This window comes from Dermacentor andersoni, chromosome 9 (genome assembly GCF_023375885.2).
Source record: "Dermacentor andersoni chromosome 9, qqDerAnde1_hic_scaffold, whole genome shotgun sequence".
Classification (NCBI taxonomy): domain Eukaryota; kingdom Metazoa; phylum Arthropoda; class Arachnida; order Ixodida; family Ixodidae; genus Dermacentor; species Dermacentor andersoni.
The window spans coordinates 46,398,985-46,413,521 of NC_092822.1; the positions used below are offsets into that span (position 1 = coordinate 46,398,985).

The following is a 14,537-nucleotide window of genomic DNA, read 5'->3' on the forward strand; positions in this document are numbered from 1 at the left end:
CTGTGTTCCACATGCGTTGCCAGTGTTGTCGCAGTTTTCGCAGTTGTCGCAGGCTTTAGATCTGTGACAGCGACAGCAGTCGTAGGAAAAGTGGTTAGTGATGAGAGTGATATGGCCATTTTATCAGCTAGTACATTACCTTCGATGCCTCTATGGCCAGGTACCTAGCATATTACTACCTGTCTATGTGATAGATAAGTATTGCATAAGAGCGAGCAAAGCTCAATGAAATCAGGATTTCTATGCTTTTGTAAAGAAATTAACGCTTTTACAAGACTTAAGGCGTCTGTGAATACTATTTCTCTCTCGAGTTTTAATTTATAGGTTTTACTGCAGACAGTACTGCATAGGCTTCTGCAGTGAAGACACTTGTTAGCGGGTTCAATACGTCAGATTTAGAAAAAGAAGCACCAACAGCAGCATAAGATACACCAGCATGTGATTTTGATGCATCTGTGCAGAATTCTGAGCACGAGTACTTCGATTGAGGTTCACGTAAATGCATAGCGATTTCGAGGTCAGGTGCGTGCTTCGTGACCTCGACAACTCTGTAACTGGGCAAGAAAATAAATGGCACAATTCTGTAATTTGCGTCTGATAGTACATGTAAAGGGGACAAAGTTAATAGGTAACACATGAACCTCAAAAAATTTAGTAATAGGGAAATACCGCTTTTGCGGAACCCTTGTACGCAACGTAACAAATTCACGTAAAATATAAAATCACATACCAAATTTGTCCGCTTCCGAAGATCTAGTAGGTGCCGTTTGCAGAGCGGCGATATCTGTTCTTGATGCAGAGCTATTAATTCGTAAACTTCGTGCTTTTATTTTTTCCAAGCTCTCGAATTTATCGAATTCTTTTTAACAGTATTCAGGCTGAAATCGAAATTCCGCTTCCAACAGTCACTAGAACTTATCTTTCAATTTTAAATGCAACACATTTCATTAAAATCGGTCCAGGGGTTATCTCAGAAAAACATTCTTGCGTTTTACGTGTATTTGAATAGGCCGCGTTAGAGTTGGGCCCGAGCTAAACCTTCCTCTCAGATGTGTCCGTCAAGTAAGAATGACTCATACCCCCGTAAACGCGGCCTCCCCATTACGACGACAGAAGTGAAATTCTGTGCTGGAATGATGAGCGGCAACGGAGCCAGCTGTGGAAGGCGACCGCGATTGAGCCACTGCTTATGCTGATAGTTAATTGCACAAGGGGGCCAGCTGTGGAAGAAACCGACGACCACGAACGCGCGAGCAATGGCACTATCGCGTTTGCGCGGTTGGCGCCGAGAATTTTTGAACAGCCCTTTTTGAAAAAAAGTGTGTAAAACATATCTTCAAAAACATCTCTTCTTACCCTTGTGCCTGGGACCTCTTTGGGTCCCACGTACGACAAGAGTAGTTCAAGGGCGCGTTAAAGGTCCCCAAGCCCACAGGGGTGTGTTCCATTGAGCTTGGAGCCTTTCTGCACTATAAACAGGTTCGGCCCACATGATGTGTTTTTATTAACATATCGGAGACATTTTTTCGCGATCCTAGCCATAGACAGCTTCGTTGTAAAATCTGGAGGACGCTTAAGCTTCGCCTTGAAACACGATAGCATTGACAGATACCTGAATGCTCCTCACGCGTGTTGGCAACTGCAGCTTATGTAACCGTAATGCTTAGCGGGAAACGTTGCCGGCGAACGCAGCGCACGAAAGCAAGCTTTCTGGTAGAAACGCGGTCCCTTGCGTCGGCCGATCTTCTGCTATTGTTTCGCCCTTTTGATATCTCAGTCTGGAAAATTCGACAAAAGGCACGCCCTGTCGGTGTCTCGTTTTACATCGGAGCTGCCAAGCTTTTCGTAAGTCTGTTTAATGCCCACAAAAAGCTCCGCCCAGATGTGCGACACTGAGCTACGCAACCTCCTCGCATCACGCACCTGCGCAGGGCGCAGCCTCGCACGCGGCATGCGTGCGCTTCGTCTTCCCTCTCTCCAGCCGAGGAGAAGCAAGTGTTCGCTTAGCCGTGACGTCACTGATATGCTGGAAAGCTCTGAGCAGCCGGCTGGGCCGACACGCCGACAGACGTGTCGCCTCTCTTGTCTAGCGATCACGCGTGCACGTCTACCATGGGGCGACCGAAGGAAGGCCAGACTCCCGAGAAAGAAGCCGATCACAAGGAAGCTCGGCGCACGGCCCAGCAGAACTACCCCCCGATCGAAGAAGGAGAGCCGATCCTGCCCACTGCGTTGGGGCCGCCGCCGACAGACGCCGTCGCCGAGCCGAGGATCCCGAGTTTCGTGCCACAGACAACGAACGCAGCCGACTTAATGCTCGGTGCCGCCGAGAATCGGTGGCGGGCTTGCGCGTAACCGAGAACTTCCAATGCCAAGCCATGCATAACATCGTAAAACTTAGAACAAACCTAGCAACCGTTAGTGTGAACCTAGCCAAGCCGTGCATAACCCCGCAAAACTTAGCAAAACCTAGCAACGCTTAGCAAAAGCCGCAACTAACTCTCCTGGGAGCCTGCCTGGCACCACTAGTGCAAGCTACCCACATTTTATGACATTAATTTGTGGGCTGTAACTTTCTCAAAATTCCGAGGAATAACTTTGTAAAGAACGCTTGACAAGGTTACCCCGCTAGGGCGGCTGCGTAACCAGGCGTTCGGTGAGTTGCGCCATCACGTACCCGACCACAGGGGGGTCGGACTCCCCCCCCCCCCCCCCCCACCGCGTCTAACCGTGCGCGGCTTAGCCGTGTCCGGGGAAAAGGGGGATCCTGGGTGTTGAGCCTGAGTGTTTGGACATTTAAGGTTCCTCGGCGGATGCAACACTCCTCTTTCGCTTCGTCTTCGCGTAGACGGCACCTCCGGACTGACCCATCCGGGAAAAGCCGGTAGTTGCCTTTTCCTGTCCTCCTCACCAATTTTCGTATTTCTCTCTTACTTTTAACCTTCCCTGTCTTCTACTCACTTCGTTTTACTTCCGATTTTCCAGCCAGCAAGGGATAACCTGGTGTAGTTTACCCAACTTTGGCTCTATTATGTTATGGCGGCTATGTACAGCTGGCGTCTGCGTTTCCATCGGGTCGTGTAGCGTCCCCATGTTGGGCTCGATGGTAGCTTGTTGGCATGGCCGCCGAAATTGAATAACCATGTGTGGCTTTATCGTCCTTCTCTCGTGTACATGATCGCCCTCCTAACAAAAGAGTACGCACCGAAGACAAGTTAGTTTTTTGGCCAACCAAAACAAACGTTCCGACGATTTCACGTAATTCATTGTGAAAATCCTGAATATACAGAACGATTTCGCCTTTGATTGTTGCGAAACGTCTCACTGAATCAATTAGCAAAGGTTACCAAGAAACAAGGATGGCTAGCGGTGACTTCCTGCTTAAGTTTTGAAATAAACAACAGCATGACAAGCTCCCAAATCTGGTCTCCTTCGGTAATGCAAAAATCACAGTGACTCCACATCGATCCATGAACACAAGCGAAGGAGTAATTTCAGAATATGACCTGTTGAATGTGAGCGAGCAAGAGCTCCTAGAAGGTTGGAAGGATCAGAACGTCACCATAGTAGAGAGAATTATAATCAAACCGACAAACAAAGCAGTTCCAACTAAACACCTGATGGTTACATTTGCGTCCAGTGTGCTGCCAGACACCTCAGAAACAGGATGCACTGTAGTCCGAGTCCGACAATACATCCCGAACGCTTGGAGATGTTTCAAGTGCCAGAGGTGCGGCCACGGTTGATAAAGTTGCCGGGGCCGACAAACCTGTGCAAAGTGCGGTGTCCACGATGAACCCTCAGATAACTGTAATCGCGCATTCCGCTGTCCCAGCTGTGACGCCGGACACGCAGCTTACTCTAGAGCTTACCCTACACGGTAGAAAGAAAAAGAAATAATCACCCTCAACGTGAAAGAGAACATTTTCTTTCAGGAAGCATGGAAGCGTATTTCCTTCCTTCATACCGCAGGGTATGATGTTGCGGTGCGTAAGGGGGCAACGCCGCAGCAGACTCGGGCATCAGCACGGCCCACAAAGAGAGTGGCCGCGGCAGTGCCACCAGCCCTTCAGGCGACGGCAGCCAGCTTTGCTGCGCGCTCTCTGAAGGAGGGCCCATCGACCTGTGGATTGGTGACCTCCAAGGCCCTGTTTTTCGAGGCAAGGCCTACCACGAAAACGCCCCGCTCGAGTCAGTGGAAGTCCAGCGGTTTTCAGGAAGCGATGAACACAACTCCTAGCTAAATAGCGCAGCCAGCGCCCCGTGAGCGCTGCGATTCTCGCGATCGCTCCAAAATCAAAGCGTGCATCATGGCGCCCGGAAAGGGCCCTGTGATCTAATCCTTCCTTTCCAGAACGCACAGTAACAGACTCTGTCAAAATTGATACACAAATTATGCAATGGCATGTGAGAGGTATTCTCCACAATCTTGATGACATAACAGAATTCTCACACGAACTTAATCTAAAGGTACTCTCTGTTCAGGAAACGCATTTAAAAGCTACACAGGCGAATTTTCTCCGGTCATACACTATTTTTCGCAAAGACCGTGACGAGGCTAACACCTCCTCTGGTGGTGTAGTCAAGAAGACTGTTGCTTGCCAACGCTAGCACCTTCGGATGTCCCTCGAGGACGTTGCAGTACCAGCACTTCTTTTTAATAAGTAGGTTGCTGTCTGCTCTGTCTACATACCTCCGAACTATCACCTGAGCAAAACATAATTCTACTGGTTTATTAGCCAGCTTCCTGACCGTTTCTTATTCTCGGGGGCTTTAATGCTCATAACAGTCTTTGGGGAGGTTCTCGGACTGGTTCGAGGGGTCGGCTGATCGAAACCTTTTTTGTGACGTCTGGTGTGTGCCTATTTAATAGGAAGGCACCTACGTACTATAATATGGCAGATAATTCATATTCCTTGTTAGCTTCGTATAGTGCTTGGATCTTCCATACTTTTTTCCATCAGTTTGGAGTGACCGCTTCCCGGTGACTTTGAATTTACTAACACAACACGACATTCGTCTGTATATACCTCGCTGGAAACTTAGCTCGACTCATTGGAAGCGTTTTAAGGAATCTGCTTATCTATCACAAGATCTTATACGTGATTTTACCATAGATGATTCTGTGACATATGTTACTTGTTTTATTATTGAAGTACCCGAAAAGTTCATTCCACGAACAAACGGCCAATCATTTAAGAAACGTATTTCTTGGCAGAATGAAAACTGTAAAGATGCACTAAAAAGAAAAAGAAATAAGGCGTGGGGAAGACTGCACCAACATCCAATGGCGGAAAATTACATTACATATAAACATATGAAGACAAAAGGACGGCGCACGAGACGGCAGGCTAGGAGAGGAAGCTGGGAGAGGTTTCTCTCAGGCATCAATTCCAATGTCCAGGAGGCTAAATTATGCAAAGGGCTGAGAAGGCTAAAACGGCAGCAGATCAACCCATTTCCTTTGATCGATGACCAAGGACATACGTTGAAAAGCCAGGCCGTCGCCGTTGGCATACACTTCGTGCCTGTATCAAGCATCACAAATTACTCAGAAACATTCCTTAAACATAAGCAAACAGCAGAACTTAAGCCATTAAGCCGTAAAACCAGATAAAATTTACCATACAACTATCCTCTTAATATTGCCGAGCTTAGAGCTGCGTTGAGGGTGTGTATGAGCTCTGCACCGGGAGTGGACAGAATCATGTATGACATGATTAAAAACCTACGCACTGACACACAGATGACACTTCTGGCACTTTTCTACTCTATTTGGGATGCTGGATACCTTCAATCCTCATGAAAAGAAGCTATCGTACTACCGGTCTTGAAACAAGGCAAGGACCCATCCGACGTTTCAAGTTACTATATCCAATATCACTGACAAATTGCCTGTGCAAACTCTTCGAGAAAATGATAGATCGTCCTCTTTTACATTTCCTTCAATCGAAGAAAATCGTTGAACCTTATCAGAGCGGCTTCAGAGAAGGTCGGTCGATTACTGACCATCTCGTGCGCGTTGAGGCAAACATTCGCGACGCCTTTATTCATAAGCATTTCTTTCTGTTAGACATGGAAAAGGCATATGAGACAACTTGGAGATATGGGATGTTGTGAGAGCTCTCAGAAATGGGCATTCGATGGAATATGTTTCACATATTTGAGAGTTACTTATCACACCGTACATTTCTTGTTAAAATGGGCAATGCTCTTTCCAGGCCATTGACACAAGAAACTAGGGTGCCGCAAAGTGGGCTATTAAGCTGTACCCTTTTTATCATTAAAATGAGTTCCTTGCGCTTATCTGTATCGCAGAGTATGCTTTTTTGGTGTACGTAGATGACGTACAATTAGGTTTCAAGTCATGTAACCTTGCTATTTGTGAGTGACATGTCGAGCTTGGCTAGAACGAAGTGTGTTAATAGGCAGAAGAAAACGGCCTTAAACTCAATCCTCTTAAAAGCTCCTGTGACCTTTTCACACGAAAAAGAGGCTTATTTCCAGAGCCCAATGTAGAACTGCATGAACAGCACATGCCAGTTGTCGCACAGCGCAAATTTTTAGGTGTCATATCAGATTCTAAACTACCCTTCATTCCACGCTTAAAGCACCTCAAAGAAAAATGTCTAAAAACAAAGAACCTTCGTAAAATTTTATCACATACAACATGGGGCACTGACAGGAAGTGTCTGATGAACGTGTATAAAAGCCTCATACGTACACGCTTAGACTATGGGGCCATAGTGTACCAATCTGCCAGTCCAAGCGCCTTGAAGTTGCTGGACGTTCTTCACCACCTAGTTATCCGCTTGTCTACCGGTACCTTCAGAACGAGTTCAGTATAGTCTCTATGTTGAAGCTAATGAGTGGTCGCTTCATCTTCAGAATTCGTAGGCTAGTTTCATGCACTTTCTAAAAGTGAACCCAAACCGGGATTATCCCTCTTATGTAAGCATAAACCACACGACATCTGCAATGCTCTTTAATAATCGACCTGCAGGTAGAGAACCATTCTTTCTGTGCGTAAGAAAGCTTGCTGAGGAAATTCAAGTTCGAGTTGTTCAGCCGAACTTCACGGTCCCAGCTAAGCCATTGCCGCCGCGGCAATGGAAGCCCATAGAATACGACACATCATTTGTAGAAGTGACGAAACACACCCCAGTGGCACATATTCGAATGCATTTCTTGTAACATCGACCGAGCTACTCGTGCATTGAGTTTTACTCTGATGCTTCTAGGTCACATGCCGGCTTGTTTTATGCTGCAATCGGACCATCTCTCTCCGAATCCGATGTGCTGCATATGGAAACAAACACCTTCAGCATGGAAGCTTATGCAATAGTGTCCGCTGTTAAACAAATCAAGAAAGCAAAGCTGCACAACACCATTATATTACGCGCACTCTCTAAGCGTCATCAAAGCCCTAATGTCACTGCGTAAACACTAAACCCCGGTACTTGCCGAGCTTTATTCCGTTATTTGCGCAAAACACCCGTGTACTTAATTTAGGTGCACGTTAAAGAACCTCAAGTGATCGAAATTTCCGGAGGCCTCCACTACGGCGTGCCTCATAATCAGAAAGTGGTTTTGGCAAGTAAAACCCCACAATTTTTGTGTGTTACATGTTGTTAGTCCTGCAAATTTGTGCGCATCCTCTATCCACAGGATGCCGCTGTGATAATAGTTTTGTATAGCACATGCCTCCGAGCCCTTCCATTTCAAGGGCTCTCTTAAGGCAGTAGTGGTTGTTGCAAACGTTTGCCTTTATGTATTTTAATGTATCATCATTCTCGCACGGTGCCTCTTTCGTTTCCATAATACACCTCATTGGCCATTGCCATAATTCCATTTCAGATGGGTTTTACTCACTTTACAGAGACCGCCTTTACACCCCTTTGCAGCCACTTCACACTTGTCTGAAGCTTCGTTCTCCTTGCTTCAGCGGCTCGCCGAACACGATGAGAAAACTGCTTTCGATTTCAGCTTTCGATTCGATTAAATGTGTGGCTGTCAGTGTTTCTGTATGTTGGGAACTCGGTGACGGACAGCGTGAAGTCCACCTGACCCGTACAGAAATTGTGAGCATGTATTCCTTTATTCGCCATTGACAATAAACAATGAGAGCTTACTTGTTCGAAGTTTTTTTTTTTCCAAGTTGAGGCCTCTCGGTTACGTGGCAACATAATAAATATAACGTTAGTCACGTTACAGTACCGTACATACAAATACCACTTTGAAAGCGGTGACGAAACATCCAAAACCAGCCAGCGAGCTGCGCGGCGAACCCCACCAGCCGCGGCCGCAGCGGCCACATTGCTCATTACGTAATGATGATGATATTAGTTTTGATTTTGCCAGCTCTATCTCTCGGTCGTATACTTTAGTTCACAACGCCACCACTACAATGATTTCCGTTGCGCTATGGAAGGTACAGTTTCCTTCTCTAAGTTTGTGTGTTCTGTGGTGTTACTATGGCCGGCCGCGCGCGCCAGGCCGGGCCGTTGTATCTTGAAAGCCATCTGCATGCGACGGGGCCACAGTCCGCCGTGCTCTGTGTTTTCGCGGCTTAGTTCGTGTGGACGCGAGAGGCAGCAGGAAGGTCAATTCGCTCGCTGCTGCTGCCGTGCTTCCTCACTCCCGCGATTTGAAAGCGAGTTTCCGCTGTCATCTAGTGAGATGTGTTCGTGTTTGCTTGTGTGCGTGACAGCATGCTTCTTAATTTAGTGCGTATGCCTACGTTTGCAAGTTTATCCGGCAGATAAATCTACTATCGTTACTTATCGCGTAGCTGTCCACTAATTTGGTGTCGCAATCGATGCTTCGCCTTTCGGGCGAAACTGCGGCTTTTTTTTTGCGTGCATCTTCGTTTGGTGTTATGTTTACTTCGGTATGCTACGGAGAGTTAGGATATTTTCCCAGTATTTCTGAAATTTGAGAAAGAAACAGATTATTTTCGAGGCTTTTCTTTTAACAGCTTCAAAATTTCCCGGGATTTTACATCACCCATGACGCATCTAAATAGGGGAGGAACACTGGTTCTGTACTTATTCGCAACACTCCTATATAGGCCAAGAGCGTGAATACTTGTTCATATATTACACATACTATTTCCTATTTTCACTTCTATCTAGGCCAAGAGCTTCAATATTTCTCCATACATTACACATAATATTTCTTATTTTCACTTCTACCTAGGCCAAGAGCGTGAATACTTCTCCATATAATACACATACTATTTCTTAATTTCACTTCTACCTAGGCCAAGAGCGTGACTACTTCTTCATATATTTCACATACTATTTTTATTTACACTTCTGTCTAGGCCAAGAGCGTAAATACTTCTCCATATATTACACATACTATTTCTTATTTTCACTTCTCTATAGGCCAAGAGCGTGAACACTTCTCCATATATTACACATACTATTTCTTATTTTGACTTCTATCTAGGCCACAGGCGTGAATAGTTCTCCATATATTACACATACCATTTCTTATTTCCAAGCAGGTAACTAAGGGAATTTCAAATTGCGAAAACCGCAGTGGCAATGACAGTTTCGTCGATGTACGCAACGGAATTGCATCGTCGTACCGCGCTAATGCGCGCTTCTATTCACCCGTGCGTTTGGTGGTGCCGCGGCTTATAGACCATGTACCGCTCGCTGGTTGCGTTTATTTTGCTTCTTCACGTGCTGCGCTCCCGTTTAGCGATATTTGTCTCTTATCAGGCCAAGTGACGCACCCAGAAGCCCCGACTGGCGCTTCGTGGTTTTCATTACGGCTTGCGGCTAGCCAGTTAACGCAAAACTTTGATTGCACCATAAGCTGAAATCATGAAGTAAACTTCGACACTGTTAAAGGGACGCTGAAGCGGTTTTCAATTTCCACGAATTGCTGGGGTTGGGAAGAAAAGACCTATTCATTTACGGTTCGGAAATTTTTTTCTTTGTTTTGTTAATATAAGGGGCAGAAATAGCTTTCTAACCCCCCCCCCCCCCCCCGCGGACACGCCCCCGTCGCTTCCCGGAGCGCCAGGTGAGGTGGTTGCCAGAGGAGAGAACGCGCGAGAGTGACGTCACTCGCGGGGACCGTACTGCCGGACCGGCGTGCTGGCATGTGCTGGCTTGTTTCTTCCCGTCCTGCGCTTTACTAAACGACGCTACGAGAGATATGCCGCCGCTGACGTTTGTTTTCTTTTGCGATTTTCGTGAACTGTGCTTGCTTTCTGTGCTGCGTGAGTGCCTACAGCCAAGGGCGCCTAACCTGCCCTCGTTCGGCGCACATTCGGCTGTGCGAACACAGGCGGCCGAGGCGATGTGAAACAGAGATAATTTCGTGCGGACGAAATCAACTGTGTTGTGCTCGGAGCATTTCCACGACAGTGGTTATCATCGGAGCTTGACAAGGATGCGGGCAATCGGTATTCCAATTAAATCGGCGCGACTGAAGCCCGGCGTACAAGACAAACACCTCGCCGCCTCCAAGAGCGGCCTTCGCCAAGAGGAGAAAGGGTGAGGTATGGATTTTAATGTGCAGACGGGCAATGTTTAAACATATGATCACCTGAGTGTCGAACAAACGGCCTTACAGCGGCCTTTGACGAAGCAAGGTGGAGGCACAGCCGGGAATATGCACATGCGTGCAAACAGCTCGCCGTTTTCATCCTGTTTTTCCCCTCCGCTGTTTCACGGAATACTACACTACGGCTGTTTGTTCGGTGCTCTTTTGATACGGTGAAATAACTGACCGGGGGTACGCTTGTGCATTACGTGATATTTGCTATTCGTCCTACCACGCGGTGCCCGCAGGTTTAGCTGTTCAGCATTCGTGTTCAAATCGCACGACATGAGGCGTTACGGTAATATTTTCATGCTCGCGATACAGTAGTTAAACTCGGCGTGTAAAAACTTCGTTCCGTAGATTTCGCACTCACAGCTTGCTACCAGCAGCGAAATGCCGCAAAAACAAGCGTCGGCACAGCCGCACCCGTGGCAAGGCGAACGGGCTCAAATAATGAAGTAACGTTGTGAGGTATTGAACTTGTCAGCGTTCGACGTCGTCTAGCCCAATACAGGCATCGCTGCTGCACAAAAAATGTTTTCTTGCCTTTGTACATAGAGAACTAGCTATGTATCAGGCATGACAAAATTATTATTTGAAAGTAATTATATTACATTACTCATTACTTTCTTATTACAATCATCGATTTGAATTACATTACCGATTACCGCTTTCAAAAATGGTATTACTTTACGTTTGCTTCCAAAAAGCTTTCACGCATACAAGAAGCAAAAAGCAAAGTTTAAAGGGACGCCAACCTTTTTTCAAGGTAACATACACTTGCCAACATTTCATGCCCTCCCCCCCATGTTCCTCCACGACACCTCACGACACTACCAACGTTCTGGCATCGTACACAACTTACTGGTGCATATTTAAGGCAATTAATAAATTACTTCAGCCATGAAATTACAGACACCAAATAATTCACATTGCTAAATCACTAGACAACTAATCCATCACATAAATTACTGAAAAAGAATTTCAATTACTGGAAGTAATCCAACTGTTGTCATGCTTGCTGATATGCATGATATGCTGAAATTCATGACATCCATGCCTTGCACTCTTTCAGGTTCTAGCAGAGCACCTAGAGAACCGAGCCCCTGATGAACCTGTTCCACTACCATCACCAATCGAAGAGTTTGAAGCAGCCAGTGTGACACAGGCAGATAATGTTGAAGAGCTTCAAGTAGCCAAACGCGGCACTTATGTTCGCGATCGTTTATCAACACGCAAAAAACCACGGAACTTTAGACAAGCAGCGGCAAGGTGCTTGACATTGCTTGACATCGCGTAATTGCACCCGTGTTTACAATCTAATGGGAAGTTAGAGCTTCGGCTTTCTTCCAGCTGCAAGTTCCCAGTGACACTTTAGCGCATTTTTTCTCCCGTCATTGGAACGTGCAGCTACATGAAAAAAGAAAAACATACGTACCAGCTAAGATTTCCAACGCGCGAGAAGGTGCACACATCGCTCTCGTGGTTGGCACACTCAACATCGTCGTTGCCGCCACCGTTTTCCGTATCGGCTGTCGGTTCGAACATGTACGGCGAAAACACAAGCTGTCCGAGACAGCGACAACGTTCCATAATGCTTACAACTCAGCCATAGAATAAAGAACAACTTTGACTCAGCTATGAAGCCAGAACAGAACAGCGTGCTAGGCTCTGAAACGGCGGCGCCGACCGGCGACTGCCGCGAATGACGTCACAGCGGCCCCGACCAATCACAGGCAACAGCGGCGTTCGCGCGATGACCTGAGGCGCTGGTGCGCGTTTTCTTGGAAAAACAGCCGCTTGCGTTTGTTTCCGCCCTTTTTGAACCAGATATTCGTGTTCAGGGGACTCAAAACTGTAGAATGACGCAGAGAACTCATTTTTTTCGATAAGTGTTTCAGCTTCCCTTTAAGGGAGGGCGCAGTTTTTCTAAATCTTGATTGCGTATCAGTGAGCGCAGTGATAGTTAAAACGCAGATGAGCAATGCTATTTTTGCCGGTCTGAGAACTGGCTAACCTCCCTGTCTTTCCGTCTATTTCTCTTCCTCCTCAAATATTTTTATATGATAAAGAAGAAACCATGCTACAATTTACAATGTCTCCTGTCGTTTTATTTAGGACCAACCTTTCGTAGCATGACGTTAATCAAATATTTTTTACAACTATATTGCTGATTCTTCGTGATTCCAGCTAGGTACAATGAAGTAGAATTATCGTGCAAGGAAGTCTGTAAAATAAACAACTAAATCGGCTAGAACTACAGCTTCGTCTGATATCTTTACAAGGACATTCATGCTAATTTGTACTATGCATTATGAAGCTAAGTGTCCTTGCATCAATAGCGTGCAAAAATCATTCGCAGTAAAATAAATTTTCAATATCATACATGATTCTGGACTAATTCTGCTGATAGCTGGTCGACTGGCCCCTGTAGAGTAATATTGAACACCTGTTGAACAGACGGATCAACTGTGTACAGTGCAGTTGATCATTATGGAAGCTTGCACAAGTTGGTTCACCTTTAGCAATGGTAAAGCAGCACGAAAGGCGCAGACCAATAAAAGGGCGCAAGACAAATACATCTGTGCCTCTAACATCTTCCTTGCGCGCATTTCTTTCTTGATGATTTAACATTTCCGAAGTTGAATGGAAAGTACCCTAGCGTGCATTGCTTGCGGCCTCACTATCAATTCTACTGGCTTCTTCTACACTTCTATACCTCATTGTTCAAGCAGCTGCGAAGGCATTTTCCTACAGGGAAAATAGTTCACCCCGGCCTAAATTCTGCAGCATTGCTTATAGAGCCTGTGTTGTAACAGTGTCCGACACTTTTACTGTTAAAAGAAAAAACAAAGAACTGTCGTACGAAAGAAATCGTGAGAACGCAAAATGCTTCCTTGAGTCGCATGTAGCAACCATTTTATGAAATTATATATCCTAGCCAGTACATCACCATAAGATAGAGAAATAGAGGAGAGGAAAGGCAGGAAAGACAACCAGACACGCTTCCGGTTTGCTGCCCTGCACGCGTGGAAGCGTAATATTAATGAAAAGATAGAGAGGAGGTATAGAGAGCACCGTTTCGCGCGCATTTTAAGGTTCCCATTGAGTCTGCGCACGGTCTCCAGGACCTCACATCACCATGAAGGTATGAGTACCGTAACGCCTCCATGTCGCAGAAGTCTAGTGCAGCGATTTAAAATTCCCGTTTATAAACGCGGCTGCTTAAAATTTGGTTTTCTAACTTCATCTAGTGTCTGCACGTTAGAGCTTATTGTGTGCGCATGTGATGCGAGGCAAGATTTAGTCGAAGACAGCGCTGTCTGCGTGCGTAGCTTCTCCTGCGTGCTTCTTCTCTCCCTCTACTTAATGTACAGTCAACCGCAAAAGTTTACGGGACGCAGGATCTGCCAAGACGCTGAATTCTTGCGAAGCATGGTCACACAGCCTCGAATTTAATGTTCGAGCATGTGAGAGCATTCGCCATCTACGCAGTGATTCATTAAATACGAAGTGTCATGTCTTAACAGTGCAGGAATTCACATTTGAAGGGAAAACCGCATCCCGTAATCTTTTGCTGTTGACTGTACGTCAGCACCACCGCTCATCAACGCTGGTGTGGAAAGTCAAAACTTTGACCAGTAGTCTGAGTAGTGTCACTCAGGAAGTGCTGACATACAGAAATTGGCTGTGAGCCACTACCACATGTGTTGGCAAAATGTTATGGCTAACTCTCCATTTAATGTCTCAATGGGTGTTAGGGTGACTAGATAGGAAATAAAGTTTGTTCTTTACTGTACATGACACCTGACTTACTGAGCGATTGAGTGTGACATCGTAGGCTGTTTTGAGTGCATAATTTATTTTCTTCGGCGAATAGTTATTTCACATAAAATTTGGTAAGCATATTTCACTATATGTTTTCGATATGAAGGCTTGCTAATGTTCTCTGCTCGCTAATAACATTTTTCAGA

The 14,537-nt window shown here is 46.0% G+C and overlaps 1 protein-coding gene and 1 long non-coding RNA gene across 2 annotated transcripts in view; one reads left to right on the forward strand and one right to left on the reverse strand.

Moving 5' to 3' along the window:
- Positions 1-14,362, forward strand: part of LOC129384022 (uncharacterized) — a 62,773-nt gene extending 48,411 nt beyond the window's left edge. The window contains exon 2 of the long non-coding RNA XR_008611777.1: positions 11,639-14,362. This is a non-coding gene — a long non-coding RNA (uncharacterized lncRNA). The remainder of the gene's footprint in view (positions 1-11,638) is intronic.
- LOC126527971 (uncharacterized) overlaps positions 1-14,537 on the reverse strand; it is a 245,051-nt gene that overhangs the window by 206,049 nt on the left and 24,465 nt on the right. The gene's annotated exons all lie outside the window — the stretch shown is intronic.